General features: G+C 44.0%; 1 long non-coding RNA gene across 1 annotated transcript; it reads left to right on the top strand.

The window, feature by feature from the left end:
* Positions 1 to 10,734: 10,734 nt before the first annotated feature.
* On the top strand, positions 10,735 to 19,993 carry LOC149867743 (uncharacterized). Its single transcript, XR_016441791.1, has 3 exons — positions 10,735 to 10,936; positions 18,441 to 18,555; positions 19,862 to 19,993. It is a non-coding gene; the product is annotated as an uncharacterized LOC149867743 (long non-coding RNA).
* The last annotated feature ends 288 nt before the right edge of the window (positions 19,994 to 20,281 follow it).

Raw genomic sequence — 20,281 nt, 5'->3', positions numbered from 1 at the left:
AGGTTATCTTAAATAGACCCAGTAGGTTCCCTCCTTGCCTGGATCCTTCAATCAGCTATACTTCTCTTTCAGCTGGGGGATCTTTGCCCAGACTCCTGGCAGCTGGTACAAAATGCCTTAGGGAGGGAGACATTTCTCCTCCTTCATTCCTGGAAATAAAATATTAACTCCTTTGCTGCCAACCACATCTCTGCTATTTTTAAGATTGTCTTGCTGCAGTCAAGAGAAGTAAGTGATATTAGGCCGTGTAAGACTCTCCAATGATCCAGACACATAAAAAGGACTTAGATGCATCAGTGTAATCTAGCAAAATTGTTGGACATACCCTAGTATTTGACTTCCTGGACCACGACCCACACTTCAGAGCAGAGGGCATCCTGGGGCACGATGGTCTCCATCTCTCCCCCAAAGGTAAGAATTTGCTTTCTTACAGGCTAGTTGACCTCCTCCAGTGGGCTTTAAACTAATTTCACTGGGGGATGGGGATCCACAGGAGAAAAAGACAACTCAACCAGGTGTAGGACCTGCCAACCAGGTAAGAGCTCAGGTATATACCGAGGGACCAGTTGTCTCTCAGGAAGGGGGGGGGGGGTGCCCAAGGCTCCCATGGGGGGATTAAGGTGTCTCTGCACTAATGCAAGAAGCATGGGGAACAAGCAGGAGGAGCTTGCTCTCCTGCTTGCAAGTAGTAAAATCGACCTGGTTGGCCTAGTGGAGACATGGTGGGATGAAACATTTGACTGGGCAGTAGACATAGAGGGCTATAGGTTGTTTAGAAAAGATAGGAAGGGGAAAAAAGGTGGGGGGGGGTTGCGCTCTATGTTAGGGAGCAGTATACCAGTTCTACCTTCCAGATGGGACCAGAGGAAGGCTTAACTGAGACTCCGTGGGTCAAGCTCCAAGGAGGGCGGGGGGAGAGGGATCTGGCAGTAGGGGTTTACTACAGGCCACCACATTGGGAGGAAGAGCTGGATCTGGAATTCTCCAGGCAGCTGGGGGAGGCCGTGCATTCAAAGGATGTTGTGGTCGTGGGGGATACGAATTACCCTGACATCAACTGGGAGGAGCAGTCGGCCAGGTCTAGCCACTCACAAAGGTTCCTGATGTGTGTACAGGACCTACATCTTGTGCAGGATGTACTCGTCCCCACTAGGGGAAACGCCATACTGGATCTGGTGTTAACCTCTGGGGATGACCTGGTGGGGGAGGTGCTAGTACCAGGGAGGCTAGGGGACAGTGATCATGAAATGATCCAGTTTGCTATTCATAGAAAGGTGGGGAGGGTAATTAGCGCAGCACAAATGTTTGACTTTAGGAAAGCTAACTTCGGTGTGCTCAGGGTAGTAGTCAGGGAGGCACTTGGAGCCCAGCTGGTAACTAGTATGGGGGTCCAGGAAAGGTGGTCCTTCCTCAAGGAGGCTATCCTTGGGTTGCAACAGGACACAATTCCTCTGTGCAGGAAGGTAGGAAAAGGATCCAAGAAACCTTCATGGCTGAACGCAGATATCCAGGCTGGCCTGAGGGCAAAGAAAAAAGCGTACTGGTGGTGGAAGCAGGGGGCAGGGACAAAGGAGGAGTACACCTCCCTGACGTGAGCTTGTAGGGATTTGGTAAGGGAGGCTAAAGCAGCACTGGAGCTTAGATTAGCTTCTGGGATTAAGGATAACAAAAAGTCCTTTTTCAAGTATATAGGTAGCAAGAAGAAGTCTCGGGGTAACACTGGACCCCTACAGGGCAGGGCAGGGCAGTTGGTGATGGATGTGCGAGAGAAAGCAGAACTCTTGAACAAGTTCTTTGCCTTCATGTTCCTGTCCCCTGACAATGGGGTACTCTCGGGTGATAGCATAGAGAGGCCCAGGAAGGATGCGAGTCCCCTGACTGTTAGTTCAAACCTAGTTAAGGATTGCCTGGAGGGCTTAGATGTGTCCAAGTCAGTGGGCCTGGATGACCTTCATCCACGGGTGCTGAGGGAATTGGCTGGTGTCATTGTGGAGCCATCGGCACGGCTGTTCGAGGACTCCTGGTGGTCGGGCCACGTCCCTGAGGACTGGAAAAGGGCCAATGTGGTCCCTATTTTCAAGAAGGGGAGGAAGGAAGAGCCTGGCAACTACAGGCCAGTCAGCCTCACTTCTATCCTGGGGAAGGTCTTTGAAAAAATTATCAAGGGCCACATTTGTGAGAGCCCTGCAGGGGAAGTGAGGTTGAGAAGTAACCAGCACGGGTTCGTGCCAGGCCGATCCTGCCTGACTAACCTGGTCTCTTTCTGTGACCAGGTAACAAAGAGCTTAGATGTGAAGGAGGAAGTCGATGTCATCTTCTTGGACTTCCAGAAGGCCTTCGACACTGTGTCCCACCCAATTCTGGTGGGCAAGCTGAGGGGCTGCGGCATGGATGAATGCACGGTCACATGGGTGGCAAACTGGCTCCAGGGGCACACCCAGAGGGTGGTGGTGGATAGGTCTGTCGACCTGGGAGGGTGTGGGCAGCGGAGTCCCCCAGGGCTCGGTCCTGGGGCCGATGCTGTTCAACATCTTCATTAGCAACCTGGACGAGGGTGTGGAGAGCACCCTGCTCACGTTCGCTGATGACACCAAGCTGTGGGGTAAAGTGACTACACCGGCAGGCAGGGACCACATCCAGGCAGACCTGGATAGGTTGGAGAAGTGGGCGGATCTGAACAGGATGCGGTTCAACAAGGACAAGTGCAGGGTGCTGTACCTGGGGAGAGGGAGCCAGCATTATGGTTATAGGTTAGGGGCTGCCCCTCTCAGCAGCACAGAGGCTGAGAGGGATCTTGAAGTCAGGACTGACTCCAGGATGAATATGGGTCGCAAATGTGACAAAGCAATAGGCAGAACCGACCGCACCCTGTCCTGCATCAACAGGGGCATCACTAACAGGTCCAGAGAGGTCTAGCTCCCCCTCTATGTGGCGCTGGTCAGGCCGCAGCTGGAGTCCTGTGTCCAGTCCTGGGCGCCGCACTTCAAGAGGGACGTGGAGAAACTGGAGAGGGTCGAGAGGAGGGCCACTCACATGGTTGGGGGCCTCCGTGGCCAGCCCTAGGAGGAGAGGCTGAGGGACCTGACTCTCTTCAGTCTCCACAAGAGGAGACTGAGGGGGGAACTTGTGGCTGCCTACAACTTTATCAGGAGCCAGCAGCAGGGACTCGGGGAAAGTCTGTTCACCAGGGCCCCCCTTGGAGTCACCAGGAACAATGGCCACAAGCTGAGGGAGGAGAGGTTTAGGTTGGATATTAGGAAGAACTACTTCACTGTAAGGGTGGCCAGAGCCTGGAACAGGCTTCCCAGAGAGGTGGTGCTCTCGCCTTCCCTGGGGATCTTCAAGAGGAGACTGGATAGGCACCTGGCTGGGGTCTTATGACCCCTGCCACCCCCAGTGCTCCTTCCTGCCCATGGCAGGGGGTCGGACTCGATGATCTGTCTAGGTCCCTTCCAACTCATTGATTCTATGATTCTATGATAGTATATTTGAAGCTTTTCTGGGAGCTTCAAAAGCCCTACTAAGCTACTAACACAAAGGTGTCCAATGTCCCCAAGCTTTCACCCAGGGGAGTCTCTAAAAGCCTAAATGTTTGCTAATAGCAATGCCCCGAATGGCTCCATCTTGACAGACCCAAACAGCTCTGTGCCTGTGTCTCACATAAGCTCTATGTAGATTTAGAGGTTTGGAACAAAGTCAGGGCCTTGTTACATATTGTACTTTCAACTGCTCAAATGTTGATCATGGTTAGTTGTCAGTGAGCAGGGGCCTGACTAGGAGCTGCAGCTGTAAGTTGTCCCAAGAGTGCTGAAGAGCTAGGACAGACTTCTATCCTTGCTCTAAGTGGGGGTAGGTTGGAGAGATGGGTTGGTGGGGGAGGGAGCATGAGGCTGGAAGTAGGGAGAGTTTTAGTGATGGGGACTGGGTAAGCGCAATGGGAGGTGAAACGAAGGAAGTCAACCACTGAAGGCAGTAAAGGATAAAATAAGGAGGGGAAAGCAAAGAAAGAAAGAACAAGGAAGTAAATTAATTATGGTCTTATGTTTTAATAAATTGGGATTTAGCACTGAGATATGGGGAATTCTGGTGGTGCTTCCTGGGGTGGCTGAGAGATGGGAGTAGTGAGGGAAGGTGCTTTTTGGTGGAGCTATTGCCTCTGTCCCAGGGAGGAAGCCCCAGCCCATGGGGACTCAATCCGGCTCGTCGCCTTGGTCCCCTCACACAGGTTCCCCCTAGACCTCACGCCCTATAGACCCATCCGTGACCTGCAACATAACTAGTTGGCATGTGCTCTGCAGGCTGTTTGCACAGGGTTACACCCATGGGGGAGGGAAGGTCATAATACTGGGGGGCAGGAGAGGGAACTGGCTTTGTGCTAGTTTTTTCAGGGGGTGAAATATTTGTCCACACCACCAAGGAGGGTTGGGAGAGGGGACACTGCATCCGGGGATGCTGGACAACTGTAGCTTCGCAGCTCATCTGTGGGGAGTGCCCACACATTAATGGAACAGGAGCTGGGTAACACAGATCTTGAACAAACCTCCCTGGAGTAGAGTGACTTTAATCCATATAAAGTGTGCTTAAAACCATTTTCAGGTGTTAATCCATGGGCAGTACATGGGTTAAGAGCTCCAGGGGTCATTTAAAATTAAAGTGTAACAAGGCCCAAAGGGAGGACCAGATTTAGGCTATCAAACCAGTCCTACGCTCTCTTAGGCAAAGGTCCATCCAAAGACTCCTAAGAACCATGCTCTCCCAATCCATGGTCACACATTACAACTGCAAGGCACATTAGGGATATAAATCCCCAAACACCCTTCAGCAGGTGACAGGTAAAAAACAAGGGCATCATCACACAGGAACCACCAGCACCTGCCACTGCAAGGGCAGAGAAGTTGTCTAGTGAGGACACGTTCCCATGACACTAGATAGAGAACCATGCTCCATGCTACAGAGGAAGGCAAGAACCCATGATCCTTGCCAGCTTGACTTGAGGGGAGAAATTCCTAAGAGTCCTCAAATCTGGCAAGACCTGCCAATCATCTGTTTTACCTCTGGTAATTCAGATTCACAGTGAGACTTTGGAGAAAACTAAATATTTCCTGTACCTCAGAAGCCATTTATGAAGCCATTGATGAAGAAATCCAACATCACCTCAGTTGTGCAAGTGCAGCCTTCAGATACCTCAGAAAATGAGTGTTCGAAGATCACTATATAAGATCCAAAACTGAGTTCATGGTTTATAAAGCAGTTGTGATTCCCACCTTACTGTAGGGAGCCGAGACATGGACAATATACAGGAGACACATCAAGTCATTGGAGAAGTACTATCAATACTGCCTGTGGAGGAGCCTTCAAATCCAGTGGGAAGGTAGACACACCAATATTAGCATCCTCTTGCAAGAAAACACCATGAGCTTCAAGATGATGATCATCTGGCATCAGTTTCACTGGGCCAGTCTGACTTCAGACTCCTAAAGCAAGTTTTATTTTCCCAGCTCAATCAATGTGCATGCTCAAGAAAGCACTTCAAGGATGCCTTCAAGACCAACTTGAAAAAATGTAACATCAACATCAACTCGTGGGAGATGATCACCCAGGACTGCCCCAAATGGAAAAAGAGTTGGCTGAAAGGATCTTGGTACTTTGAAACTATATGACAACAACAGTAGATGGAAAAGTAGGACTGCCAAAAAAAGCATGTTGTGGACCAAATCAAGAATCCAGAGCCACTCATCCAGCACAGAAACACATGGACAAGCTGCAGTAATCTGTTAACCCCAGTTTGACCCCATCAGCCATCTTCACACCCACAGATAAGACAGTCCTGGAAGACAATTATCCTAGACTCTGAGGATTTTCTGAACAAGGAGCTGGTGTAGGCATCTTTATCCACAAAAAGGGGCAAGGCTTTGAATCCCAACTGGAGATAAATGCCTCCCTGCTTACCAAAGTAAAGTACTTAAGAGAAGGGTATATCTTAGATATGCCAATATCCTCAGTATTTTTTGCCAGTTATCTTATTACCCTTCTCAACATGCAGATGTTTGTAAAATTAATCTGTAGGTTCCATACCTTCCCAAGAACTGCATAGAGAAGAGAAATGGGGATAAGATCTCAAGTTAAATCTGGCCTGAAGATAATCCCTCATATAGATTCATAGATTCAGAAGGAATCATAATAGGTCTTGGGTGAGCTAAGTAGGTTGAATTCTTCCAGTCACTCCCTGTAAGTAACGTTTTCCAATCAATGGAAATCAACTTTATCTGAAGTCAAAATTCTTTGTTATTTTCCATATGGGAAAAGTCCTACAGAATATAAGTGGGGAAAGAACAACTAGGATTTTATAGGCGATTAATCAGAATTCTACATAAACACACTAAAACCCAACAGAATGCAACAGGGGAAAATATCCCTGCCAGGGGGAAATCCTGACCCCATTAAAATCAATGGGAATGATGCTGTTGAATTCAGCAGTGCCTGGATTTCACTCCGCCTACTTAGGGAGCCAATCCACAATAGCCGACCATGGAAGCAGGGGAGGATAAGCCTTTATTGTGGGAAAATGCACATACACAACCATTTTCTAGCAAATCCATTGGCATCACTTCCTTCCCCTGATCTTTGATGCATGTCTTCTCTACATCCTCAGTTTCTGAAAGGTCAACTGTCTTTTCAGCACAGGAGCAAGTGAAGTCACTTTGTTCTAGCTCAGTTGCATCTTGAAACATTGCGTGGTGTAAAATGGGCTCTCCTCATTTTCTAAGATCACCACTTAGCTGCAGATATAAGCCTTAAAACTGTAAGGCGACCCCAGTAGGGTTTGAATTAGATTTTAAAATAGTGATTCTCAGACAGGGTACTAGGGCACCTTGGGGTGCCATGAGATATTTTGAAGGGTGCCACAACATGTGAGAAGATGAGTGCAAACTCAGGCTCATCTTTGCTTGGCTACCGTCCTGCCCTTTTGCCAGGTGGTAAGCACTAGAATACATAAATTAGTGAATAAAGGTGATCCTATTTTAAAAATGATGGAGGGGTGCCTTGCAGCTAAAAACTTTGGGAACCACTCCTCTGAAGTCTACAGCAATGGTCTTTTTTGTTATTCTTGTGAATAAAAGCATCAGACATAAATGAATAAATACCAGGGATCACAATTTCCTGTGCAGAGCCATTTTGGAGACTGAAGCAATAGCGATATTTCTTTCTTTATTTTCCTGCTTCAAGTAACTCAGCTTGTGAGAATGACAATGCTGATTGGAAGGTGTAGAGAGGTAATTTGAGCCATCTAATTGGCTATGTGCACCACTCGTCACTTCTCCAGAAATGGCTGTAATTAAAACAAAATCGTCTCATTAAAAAAGAACAGAGAGAGAAAAGAATAGCAATCGGTATGTCAATGTTTGTATTCCATTATTGATGCTAATTATCTGCTTATAATAAAAGAAATATTCTTGACCCAAGGCAAGCATTGGGAATTATGAAGCCCTATCAGCTGGTTATTAATTCTCAGGAAAATGCCCTGTGCCTTGACAGACATTGCTTAAATGTAGAGTGCTTTGAATAAATGGGTTTTTTGTTTGAATAAAGCTTACTAGGAACAGAATGATGGCGATGCTGCTGCATGGGTGGAAAGAGAGGTGAGGATGCGCAACCTAGTTCAAACTGTTCCCCTTTTGTTGCTTTCCACTCTGGTCTGATGTTCAGATGAGGGAACAAGCCTTGCCTCCATTACTCAGGGGACCCAGGCCATTGAAGAGGAAGAAGAAAGGTTGTGTAGATCACTACCGTAGAAATAAGAAACATTGTTTCACTGCCTGCACATCGTTGCCCTTCTGTAAACATCAGATTTGAACAGTCTGTGTTTTAGCAAGGTTACATTTATAAGGGGAAAATAAGTCAGATTGTCTAAGTGTCTGACTGCCATGAGCAGGCTGTGTTTGTTCCATGTGAACTGCAGAGGCAGAGCGGTACAGGGGTCTTGTTATAGCTATGGAGGCATGAGTGCAAGACTTGTCCCAAAGGTCACCCTAAGTTGATCCAGATCTAAATGCACACCTGGTCAAAGGGGACAAGAGGTCAAAAGCAGTTGGCTTTAGTGCTGGCAACTCTGTCCTCCTGAGTACAGAAACTGCCATGTCTTAACCATTAGGGCTGTGCAAAATGGCACCGTTCCGTTTCGCCTTGAGTTTCGATGTTTCGACAGAACAGCGTTCTGTTTCGAATTTCATTTTGATTTGAAACAGCTGTTCGATTTTGCTTTATCAAAACAGTGAGGCTGTTTTGACGCTGTTTCAACCTTTCACTACATCATGCTGGGGTCGGGAAGCCAGCCCAGCTGGGTAACTCCCCATCCCTGGCACTAGATCAGGGATGGGGAGTCAAACTCCCAGTCCCCAGCCAGATCTAGCACCGGGGATGGAAAGTCAGCCCAGCTGGACTGACTTCCCATCTCCAGTGCTATGGTCAAAATGTTTTGACTAGCCTCATTTTGTTTCAAGAAAGCCTTTTGTTTCATTTCAATTTTGCTGTTTTGACCTTGAAATGAATTAAAACAGTGTCAAAATGAAACGGCTAGAGAAATTTTGCACAACCCTATTAACCATTGGGCCATCTAAGCTTACAAACTTTTCACCTTGTTTTGCTATAGGTGATTATACATATGCTGGAGTTGCTGTAGGTGGTGACAATTGATGGTTATTAGGAAGCCATTAACTGATTGGACTATAATTATTTAGCCTCATGTTAAAACTTCTAATTGTAATCATATGAAATATGACTGGATGCCTTGTGTGTGTGTGTATAGCATTTTCCATATAATGACCAGCAGAATTTAAATCCAAGTTCTTCCTGGCCACACTTCTTGAAACATTAAGCATTCAGGCACTATAGGCAGTCAAATGTACAGAATAGGCAATAACCCCTATGTTCAAATCTTAACCTTTCAAATCACAAGTCGACAAAAAGCCCCAGGTCATGCTCTCTGACATCAAGCATTCAAATGCCTCCATAGTATTCAGTTTATAAATTCCCATATCATATTCATTTTGACTGTGTATTTGCTTTTGAGAAGCTGCTTGTTGAATTTGGCTATGTGATTATAGCTTGATATTAGAGCAATAGCATTCAGAGTCACTTCAGGAAAAGAAACTTAGGCCACTGTCCAAGGCCTCAGTTCAGCAAAGGAGTAAAGCCTAATTCCAGTGCATATGAACTTAAATGCTTTGCTTAATAGGGGTCTATTCAATCATGTGTTTCATTGCCTTTCTGAATCCAGGTCTGATATAGTGCTTCTACTTTTGAAGAGGCATTGGGAACAATATGTTCTTACGATATTAATAATAACCCATCTGCCAGATGCTCAGTGCTTTAAAGGCTGGTGAAATTACCTTGTTCCATTTCATCCTGCCCTGAAGAAAAAAAGTCCCCAGTGTTATTGAGAGGCTGAAAAGCAGTGTGTTTATGAAGAAAGACTTGGTGGCTCAGAGGCAAGCCTTCCCTTCACTGAGCACAGGCCTGTGCTGGCAAATAATATGCAAATAACCCCACAACATGATGAAGTCAGGATTAGCCAGGTGTGAGGCCAGCACCAATGCTGAATGTCATGACTCCCCACAAGTAACAGTATATTTAGCAGACATGCTATATTGTGGTTTTGATGGCACCGTCTCCAAGAAATGAGCTGTCCTCAAAAAGTAAGTGTTGACTGTCAAGTGAGTGCAAACTTCTTGGGGAATGCAAAAATCTATTACACTTGGCTCAGAGATGTTACATTTTATTCGACCAGCTAAGAAATCTCGAAAAAAATATCTTTTTCTGCAAGCTTTTGGGCTCACATGCCTTTCATCAGGCTCAGGGAAAATCAAAGATGGTAAAAAGTCCCCACAGGTAAGAAATAAACTTCATTTTTGCACAGAGGGAGCTGAAGATAGAAATTTGTCCCTTTGGGTCCATGAAAGTGTCTTTCTGAGTTGCTCTTTGTTGTGCAGATCAGACAGGATTTCTTCCCTGGTGGTGTCAGATGGCTAGCATCGAGATGTAGAAATATTTCTTCTTGTTCAGCCATGAAATTTATAATTCAAAATCAGCTAAAAGGGAAGGAATTATGCCTGATCTGCACAACAAAGAGCAACTCAGGAAGACACTCTCGTGGACCAAGTGGGACTGATTTCCATCTTCAGCTTCCTCTGCAAAATGTTTATTTCCTACCTATGGATACTTTTTACCATCTTTAATTTTCCCTGAACCTGAGGAAGGGCACGTGAGCTTGCAGGAAATATATATATATATATATATATATATATATATGTGTGTGTGTGTGTGTGTGTGTGTGCGCGTGTATATTTATACATATATGTATATGTGTGTGTATATATATATATATATATATATATATATATTATATTTGCAATTTCTTAGTTGGCCTAATAAGAGGTATCATCTCTGAAACAAGACGTCTAGAGTTTTGAATTTATTTTTGTCCCAAACCAACACAGCTACCAAATGCAACTCCTCTGGGGAGCTCCCCATAAAGCACAACAGTAAATTAAAGCTACCCTTCACTTTTCTGATCCTTTTCACTGATAACAGTACCCATGTCCTCTATATGAATCCATGTTTAAAATGAAGTTGTTAAGACATGCCCCATAGTCCTCCTGCCCTGTAGACATACTACTTCACTTAGCCCTATTCTACTCTTTCATTCTCTTGGCAGGTCTTTGTAGGGGAAAAGAATCCAATTTCTCCATCACACTTTACTTATGGACAGCGATTGGACCCTACTATTTTTTCTCCAGTAGACATTGCACAAAGATCTGGGTGATCTTCTGAACTCTCTAAAAGTCCTGAGTCTGGAAGAGTACACCAAAGATTGTCACAGTATAGATTGCTGCATGACGTTAACGCTGAGGCTCTTGTCTGGGTTGGAAACAGCAAGGTAAGAGACCCATGAAACATTTTGGAAGTCTCATTGAATGCTGGAACAGGGGCAAGAAATGATGTTACATAATTGAAAACATATTTTAATGATCTACAGGTGTGCCCCATCCACAAAAGTGTTAAGATTCAGTGCTGGATTTAGGCTTAAGCTATTTAAGGTATAATTTGGGGCCTCACAATATTAGAGGCCTCTAAATATGAAACCAGGCTCAATATCAAGTTTTACAATAATCAGCTGGTAAATAAAGGAGATAAAGGATATATTGGAAAATGACTAAATATGGACATTTTCATTCTAACATGACAAAAATATAAATATATATGGCTCCACAGTTATTTTTCATATTGAGTTCTTACATTTGTGCAAAAATAACAATTGTTCACTTTAAAATTTCATGAAAATCCATTTTCATGGATTTTGTGGATTATTTTTATTGTATGAAGCCTCTTAAACTGGATGTAGTTTAGGGCCTCTGCGTGTCATAATCTGACACTGTTACTATGATAGCCTTTGTTTGTGTAGATCACAGAGGTTTAGATTTTAAGGCCAAAAGAGGTCCGGGCTATAGCATTTCACCAGGTGGTTTCTGCATCAATGCCATACATTTTACCTGAGCTGGAGCAAAGTGTTCAGAAAGACTTCTATTCTTGATTGAAAGGCAATCAATGGAAAATTTAGTGCACTGTAAGTTCACTCCAACAGCTAGCTGCCACACTGCAAAATTAAATGTCTTAGTTTAAAATAGTTCACTTCACAGCCTCCTGGCTGAGGATCTGCCAAGTGAATCAGGTTTATTTTCAGTTTCCTGTAAGGGTTCCTTTTTTAATCCATATCAGGTTATTCATCACTTATTTTTTTAAGGAGCTTGAGTAAAGTGTTGAGATACAAGAGTGATAGACCTCCATATATGAAACTACATAGGCAGACAGACTGTAAACTTTCTCCATAAGTTCTTAAATACACTTGCAATATAAAACAAGCAACAATATAATTTATGGATTATTTTTTTCTTTGCTTTTGTTTTATCTTTGTCAGGAAATTCATTTCAGGTTAGAATCAAAATCAATCACACGTTTGCTCGGTTAGGAGCACTGTCACATTGACTGAGAACTGGCTGAGGGACCGTAAACAAAGACTAAAGATAAATGATAATGCATCAAGCTGAGAAGAGGTGTCCAGCATGCTGCCCAGGGATTGGTGTTAGGTTTAGTTTTATTTAACAGCATTATTAATGATTTGAAGAAAGAAGTAAACAACCCATTAATTAAGTCTGTGGATGATACTAAATTGAGCTGTTTTGCAAACAGATAATGAGAGAGAAAAATATATATAGGCAATGGGAAATAGGTTTAAAAAATGAAGAGAAAATAGAACAAATGGATTCTGCTTGAAAACATCCAAGGAGGAACTAGCATCCTAAACATATATATTTGTTGGAGGATATTTTCAAAAAGGAGTACTATTAAACAGAACAACAACACATAAGTGATGGTTGAAAGTTAACTGGATACGAATTTATATCACAGTATGGAAGGAAAGAGCGGGTCCATTGTGAAATGCTAGCTTGGGCAAAATTCCTAGCAAAGTCATTAAAGAGCACTGACTGAGTAAAGATGTTTGGATTGAGTTTAGTTTATTCTGGTCTTCATGAATAGATAACTATGCCAGAAATCAAGAAAAAAATGGTGACCATGAGCATTGAATGCTATTCCCAACAATACAGTACTGGAAGAAGATAAAGAAGATATGCTGATATATGAAGAAAAACAAGGGAAAAGTACAGGACAGTTGGAGGAACTGATTTAGGAGGATAGATTAACAGAACTTCCCCAGACAAACCTCAAAATGTTACCAGATGCTTCGCGGTAGACCTTCTAAATTCATCAGAAATGTCACTAGACAATTGAGCAAATAGCGCACATAATAAACTGATACAGGATTCTTAATACATTCACATTGTTACATGCCAATTCTTTTTCCCTAGGGAAACCCAACCAGTTGCTAAATCTAGCAGCAAAATTGCTAAGCTTGCAGTTCTGACTTAACCAAGTTCCTGGTCCTGTTAGGTTAGGCATCATTTACACAGAGCTGAGAGAGAAAGCTCTTGCAGCAAAGAGATTACAATCTAACAGCCTCTTCTTGCCCCTATTACCTAGACAAGGGAGAAGAGATTGATGTCATATATCTTGACTTCAAAAAAGCCTTTGATCTGGTATCCCATGATCACCTCTTGGCCAAACTGGCCAGTTGTGGCCTTGGCTCCACCACGATCCGCTGGCTGGGAAATTGGCTCCGTGGTCGGACCCAGAGGGTTGTGATTGATGGCAGTCACTCATCATGGTGCCCTGTGACCAGTGGGGTCCCTCAAGGCTCTGTCCTGGGACCCATCCTGTTCAACTTCATTAATGATGTGGACATTGGAGTCAGGAGTGGACTGGCCAAGTTCGCCGATGACACCAAACTTTGGGGCAAAGCATCCACGCCAGAAGATAGGCGAGTGATCCAGGCTGACCTGGACAAGCTCAGCAAATGGGCAGACGAGAACCTCATGGTGTTTAACACCGATAAATGCAAGGTTCTCCACCTTGGGAGGAAAAACCTGCAGCACCCTTATAGGCTCGGCAGTGCTACGTTGGTTAGCACTACAGAAGAAAAAGACTTGGGGGTCATCATTGACCACAAGATGAACATGAGCCCGCAATGTGATGCTGCGGCTAGTAAAGCGACCAAAACGCTGGCGTGCATCCATAGGTGCTTCTCGAGCAAATCCCGGGACGTCATTCTCCCCTTGTACTCGGCCTTGGTGAGGCCGCAGCTGGAGTACTGCGTCCAGTTTTGGGCTCCACAATTCAAAAAGGATGTGGAGAAGCTTGAGAGAGTCCAGAGGAGAGCCACGCACATGATCAGAGGTCAGGAAAACAGATCTTACGATGACAGGCTGAGAGCCATGGGACTCTTTAGCCTGGAAAAGCGCAGGCTCAGGGGTGATCTGATGGCCACCTATAAGTTTCTCAGGGGTGACCACCAGGATCTGGGGGAACGTCTGATCACCAGAGCGCCCCAAGGAATGACGAGGTCGAACGGTCACAAACTCCTGCAAGACCGTTTCAGGCTGGACATAAGCAAGAAGCCCCCAAGGTCTGGAGCAGTCTGCCAGCGGAGGTGGTTCAAGCACCTACATTGAACACCTTCAAGAGTAAATCGGATGCTTATCTTGCTGGGATCCTGTGACCCCAGCTGACTTCCTGCCCTTTGGGCAGGGGGCTGGACTTGATGATCTCCCGAGGTCCCTTCCAGCCCTGATGTCTATGAAATCTATGAAATTGATGAACTTACCGATAAAACATCCATTGATTTCAGTAGTGCAGGATGAAGTCATGGATGATCGTGAAAGATAATGCCTGGGAGGAGAAACAGAGAGGAGACATGGACAGAGGCAGTTAGCCACATTAGTCTGAAGTCCAGCAGAAGGTAGGGTGTGGCGGGACCTTCAAGACTAACTGGCAGTCCATTCATAGCATCTAGTAACTACTAAACTGAACACCTTTCTGAACCAGTTAGTCTCTAAAGTCCCACTTCAGAGAACAGACATGACTTGCTCAAAATCATCCATCTGGTCTATGGAAGAACAAGGAATGAGACTAAGATCTCCTGACTCTCCCTGTCCCTGGCCACATTGCTTCTTTACCTACATCACGTGTGTCTTGTAAGGATTATGCCTTTTATACTGGCAAACCACTTAGAGGTCTCTAAATAGGGTAGAAAAACAATTGTCGTTTATTGGTGGGTAATTTTATGTAGGGCCCATTGGACTTTGCTGAGCTGAAGCACTAGAATTGGAAGGTAGTTCTCTGAACCGTATTTAGCTGTGAGAAGAAGGGTGGCTATCTCTTTTGAGTGCAAATAAGTAGAAAAGCAATGTAACTTTTTCACACCATGTGTGCAAACCTGGTTTCCTTTAAAGTCATAACCACTATCTCCATACTTACACAAGAATGAATTTGCTTCTTCGTTTGTTCAGGATCTCACCAAATGCAAAATAAGTATTTCTGGGCATGTCTACACATGCAATTATTGTGCAGCAATAAACTCCGATGGACATCATGCCAGAGTTTATTGCTTGTGGGCACTGTGTTTGAATTTGCAGCCAGGACCACATCATGCTGAGGCAGATCAGTGAAGCCCTGGCTGAAAGGAGGTTCAGGGGGTCTGCCTGACAGCCTGGAGCTGCTCTGAGCCAGCTTAACATGCTGCGGAGGGGCTGGCTGAGGCACGAGTGTGCTTCAGCATGGGGCTAGCCGTTAGGCAGGCCCCTGCGCCCTCAAGTTCCAGTCAGCCCTCTCACCATCTACATGTTCATTGCTATGGAATAGTAGTAGGATAGTACTCGTGTTTATAAGAACTAACCTATGGCAGGGTTAGTTTACTCCATCCTAATAGCATTGTAGGCATAGATGCTAAGACATTTACTGCGGAGCTAATTAGGCAACTGCGCTAAATGTCTCATGTAAACATACCCTCTGATACCAGATAATGCTCGGAGAAAAGTAATGTATTAAGGAACTCAGATAAAGTCCTGGTGCATTGTTACAAACTCAGAAACTAAACATAATAGATCGAATTCTGATCCCTGTTATGCCAGCAGAAATTGAGAACAAATACATGATTTTCAGTGGGGTTTTTTGAATTTGCATTGTTGTAAACTAGCCCATATCCTGGCTTAATAAAATCAAAGCCAGACTCCCTGTGGCATCATTTTATTTTTATAGGTCTTTAATTCTATGCAGTGTATATGACCAACTAGAAGTAATGGAATTAACTAAAGGAAAAGAATATTTAAGATGAATAACAAGAGAAAAGTCCTAACTGTCAGATCGATTAGGCTAGAAAATATTCTCCGTAGGGAATGGGTGGAAATTCCATTGCATGGATCATTTAAAAAAAGATTGGACAAAAGACTGGCAAATGTACTAAAGGGAATAATAAATCTTACTTTTCCTAGAGATATTATGAGAATGGATCAGGTAACCTATTACTTTTTTCCTATTCTAATTTGAATGATTGAAGTATTTTTGTAGGCATGCTTAGTTTCTAATCTCTAAGTGCCTTCCACAAAAGTATACTTATCAGCATACAACAAAAAATCAATATGTACAGTAGCATAGAAAAAGCAAGATCTAGGCAAATAGCTTGACAACGTTAAAACAAAAGCTGAAGAACTTCATCAATTTTGTTTTGTTTTGTTTTGTTTTTGGTAAATCAAATTGTCAACTGGTTTAAGGGCCAAAAGCTATTGGAACTGACCATAAAGGTCTCTGTAATAATACATGTAAATATATAGAAATATAAAAGTAATTACCACTTAGGTGGCTCTGTTCAAAAGCTTGTAACTCAAGATGGCATGAAAGTTATTGCCAGAGATTGATCCAAGTTTTGTTCTCCATTACATAGGTGAAAATCTGAGGTCACCCTATAGAATTCAGAGGAAGTTACTCTGGATTTAGTGGGCTGCACCCAAGCTCTAAGTCTAACATTTTGAATCTGTAACAATGTGTTGCAAATGGATGCAAATGTTCCCAATTCTTCTGAGCACAGAAATAATATCTATTACTGTTTATACAAGCTCTGAAAGATTTATGTCTGGAGAAAATTAGAGGTAGCCTCAAGGTTAATACACAACAGAAAAAAAATCCACATTGAAATTAAAAACAAACTCCATATTGCCTTGTCTCATTTTACCTTCCATTGTCAGAAAATAATTGCTTATCCAGGGAACACTGTCACCAATAGGACACAAGGGAATGGGATATCCAGCACCATAACTTTGACTCTGTAGTTCGAAGGACCAGGTACCTGTTTATATCTAGGGAACTACTAAAATCACGCTGTCGCAGATTTTGCAGAAATCAGAAAATCCAGCATTGCCAGTGAAATTAGGCAATGCCTGCAAAATCCATGGGAAAAACCCTTACTGGGCACATCTACACAAGACGCTATGCACAGTGTTTACTGTGCATTTATTTAGTACTTGTATAATCAAGTATTAAATAAATGTGCAGTAAGTAGTGTTACTCTGCAGTAGCTCCAGTGAACATCTTTTAAGTGACACTACTGAGCAGTAGCCCAATAATACTGAACAGTAGCATATTAGTACTATTAGTGCTGTGATGTGCTATTGCACGGTATTATTTGGCTACTGTGCAGTTAACAGCTCAAGTAGATGTGCCCACTGAAAATAAAATGCTGGCTCCTCAGAGGAAGCCAGCGGTCGTCATGGCACTGCAACCCAGTGGGAGAGGTGGGGACAGGGAAGTGGAGAGGGGAGCTGCCAGCATGAAGGGAAGCCCAAGATGGCTGCTGCCACCACCCCCTGCTACTGATTGGCTAAGAAGTCTGCCTGTCATGGGGCCCCATCTCTCTCCACCAATCTGCAGCAGGAGGTGGGGCCTCATGACAGACAGCCCTTGTAACTAATCAGTGACAAAGGGTGAGGCTATGTGACATACAGCCTTTACAACCAATCAGGGGCAAGGGACAGGGCCACCGGGGCCCCTTAGGAAATCAGAGTTGTAGGGCAGGGGATAGACGCCACAATCAGCCTATAAAAATGGCAGCTGGTCCTGTTATCACCCCGCAAAATCAGCTGACCCCCTCCTCGAGTTGGGTAGACCTCTATTTATATCTGGTCCGACCCAGGGAGCGGGACAGGAAGTAGAGGAGGCTTTGGCACAGGCCCACAAATTCATACTTCTGGATTTATAGGGAGGCATCTTAGCCACTGTACGGCCATTCCTCCTTAGGCCCAGGGCTCTCTGCAATGTCCTAAGAAAGAAACGAATAGAAACAAACTTAAGGGGAAGATAAAAGTCCACAAGGTGTGTATGGTTGTTATGAGAGATAATCACATGTCAGGAGGGTATAATGGGAGCCAAGTGCCTTTAACACTCCAGGAATGTAGTTATCTCCACCAAGCTCAGTCCCTGGAGTGTGTAATTCCACTGAACATCGTATAATTGACTTTTTAAGCAGACAAAATAGTACAGCTAAACGGTTCTGAGATGACTATTGTCCCATAATCACACAGATTGGACTCTTAATTAGTCCATTAAATTGCTTCCTCCATCCTTTCCATCAGTTTCTGTTAGCTGTTGTTTCCCCACACTTGTACAAAGTCCATTTTGTTAAGGAAGATCATTACTGAGAGCTGCTGCAGTTTTTCACGGTAATGTGATTTATTCCCACAATCACCTAGATGAGAAGAAAGGAAGGTTACTTCAACTAATATCACAGTGGCAGAAAGAAGTACCAGAAGAGGCAGCAGAAACAGAAAGTAGACAGAACTGGTAGTGCCTTAGATGCTCCTGGGTCATCAAGACATGGCAATAAAAAAAAAAATCTATAATGATCTCAAGAACAAATAACATCATGTCCTTCTTCACTCCAGATAGAATATTACCAGTATGTTACAAGCTCTTTTTTCATCTCTGTTTCTCTATGCCAGCACCGCTGACTATATTTGTTCCCGTGATGGCCAGATTTTGACCACACTTTTGATGGCCTTTATCAGAAGGAAATCCACTGATGTCCCGAACATTGCAGACACTCAGCGCAAAAAGGTGAAATAGATTATGTAATTGATGGTTTCTCTCTCAATTCCTGATCCTCCTTACCCCTTTGTTCATCTGAATCTATGAAAAAAACCACTCTGGAATTTGTATGGGGAGAAATGGGTCAGACCTTGAAAGGCAGAGATGGTCTTTTACCAGAGAAGTAACCAACCAGTTCTCCACCTTGCGCAACGGTGGAGGTCTCCTGCTGTGGAAGGGATGTTTCATTGTGCAGGGTGAGTGGGGAGGGGGGCAGGCAGACAGCCCCCATCTCTACTCTGGCAGTGCCTGGGTTTTGTGCCCCACTTGCCAACCCATCACTCCACTACTGCTTCTTATGCTAACCTCGACTATATCCCCACATAAAGGTAACATGTCTTCATTACTGTTCTGTGCATGACCTTGTCTTCATGGTGGGAATTCCACTTTAAGATTCAATACTCACTTCCAGGGGAGTGTTCCCAGGGGTGGATTCAGGAGGGTTCACTGGTGCATTTACAGGCTCTTTTGATTCGTGCTCCACCCAAAGTTTAAAACCAAGTGCCCGGCAATGGCAGAGCATTTCTAGTCAAACAGTGCTGTGAGACTCAATTGATTTCATGGCTTTTTATAAGCTACCCGATCCCTTTTAAACTCTTCATTCCATAGGTGTTAATGACCCTCTGAGCATATCTACATGTGTGAATTTACTGTGCAGTAACCAAAATCACTGCACAGTATGGTCGTCAGTCTACACATGCACACCGGTACTGCACAGTAAATATTGCAACTTATGCCAACTTGGGTGTAAATTCAATACCTGCATCATGCACATATCAAATTTATGCCCAATCAGATACTGCATAGTAATGCACATGTAGATGGCTTACTGCACAGGAACACTGTTTGTATGGAATGACTTGGGACTAACTTTAGTCCCATGTCAGCCCACACACAGCGTTAATGTGTTTTAATGCTTGCATGTGTAGGCACCAGCCTACTGTGCAGTGATTTTAAGCCAGTGTAAATGCATGTGTAGACGTATCCGCTCTTCTTTTAAATGGTCTTGATGTTCCACCAATCAAGCTAGCTTTTGTTCTGCAGTTTTGCTGTTACCTGCTCCCAGTAATGACACTCCTGTTTCACAGTCCTGTAGGTTGCTTTTAACTCATTCCAATTAAGTTATATTTGTTTTCAATCTTCAACTGAATAATACATCCCTAGGCCCCTAGCATATTTGTAAAGCTTCTGGTTTATTTTTAACTGGAGAAAAATGTGTATTATTTTATATGGGATTATGCACCTCACCATCTGCACCCCCTTTTCATAATTCTAGATCCTCCCATGAGTGTTCCAGTGCCATGTATCTAGGATTTGTGATGTGATGTGACAGCGTCAAACCACCAAGATTGTTTCTGTGATTGGATCTGAAGCACCTTCCTTGTCCGAAGAACTGGTTAAAAAAAAGGAGTTTGGATGGAGGCCCACTGTGGAGATTAAACAACACTTCCCTTCCTTTTAATATTTAGAACTAGAAATGGCATTAAACGTTTAAAGTCTGAAAAATGTGAATCAGCTGGTTGAAAAATGGGTGAGAAAAAAATTCCGTAAACACCTGCTTTTAACAAATTCCAATTCAGTAAAAATTGCTAAATTAGATAAATAGAGGGAAGAGATCCAGGCAGGGCACTTAAGCATTCTGGAAGAAGCAAGGGGTGGCCTTTTTTGGCAAGTTCTGGGTGCTTCATCACCCAGA

This window comes from Crocodylus siamensis, chromosome 4, assembly GCF_052110815.1.
Source record: "Crocodylus siamensis isolate JL-2025a chromosome 4, ASM5211081v1, whole genome shotgun sequence".
NCBI classification, from domain to species: Eukaryota; Metazoa; Chordata; order Crocodylia; family Crocodylidae; genus Crocodylus; species Crocodylus siamensis.
This window is presented reverse-complemented; position numbering and strand designations above follow the sequence as displayed.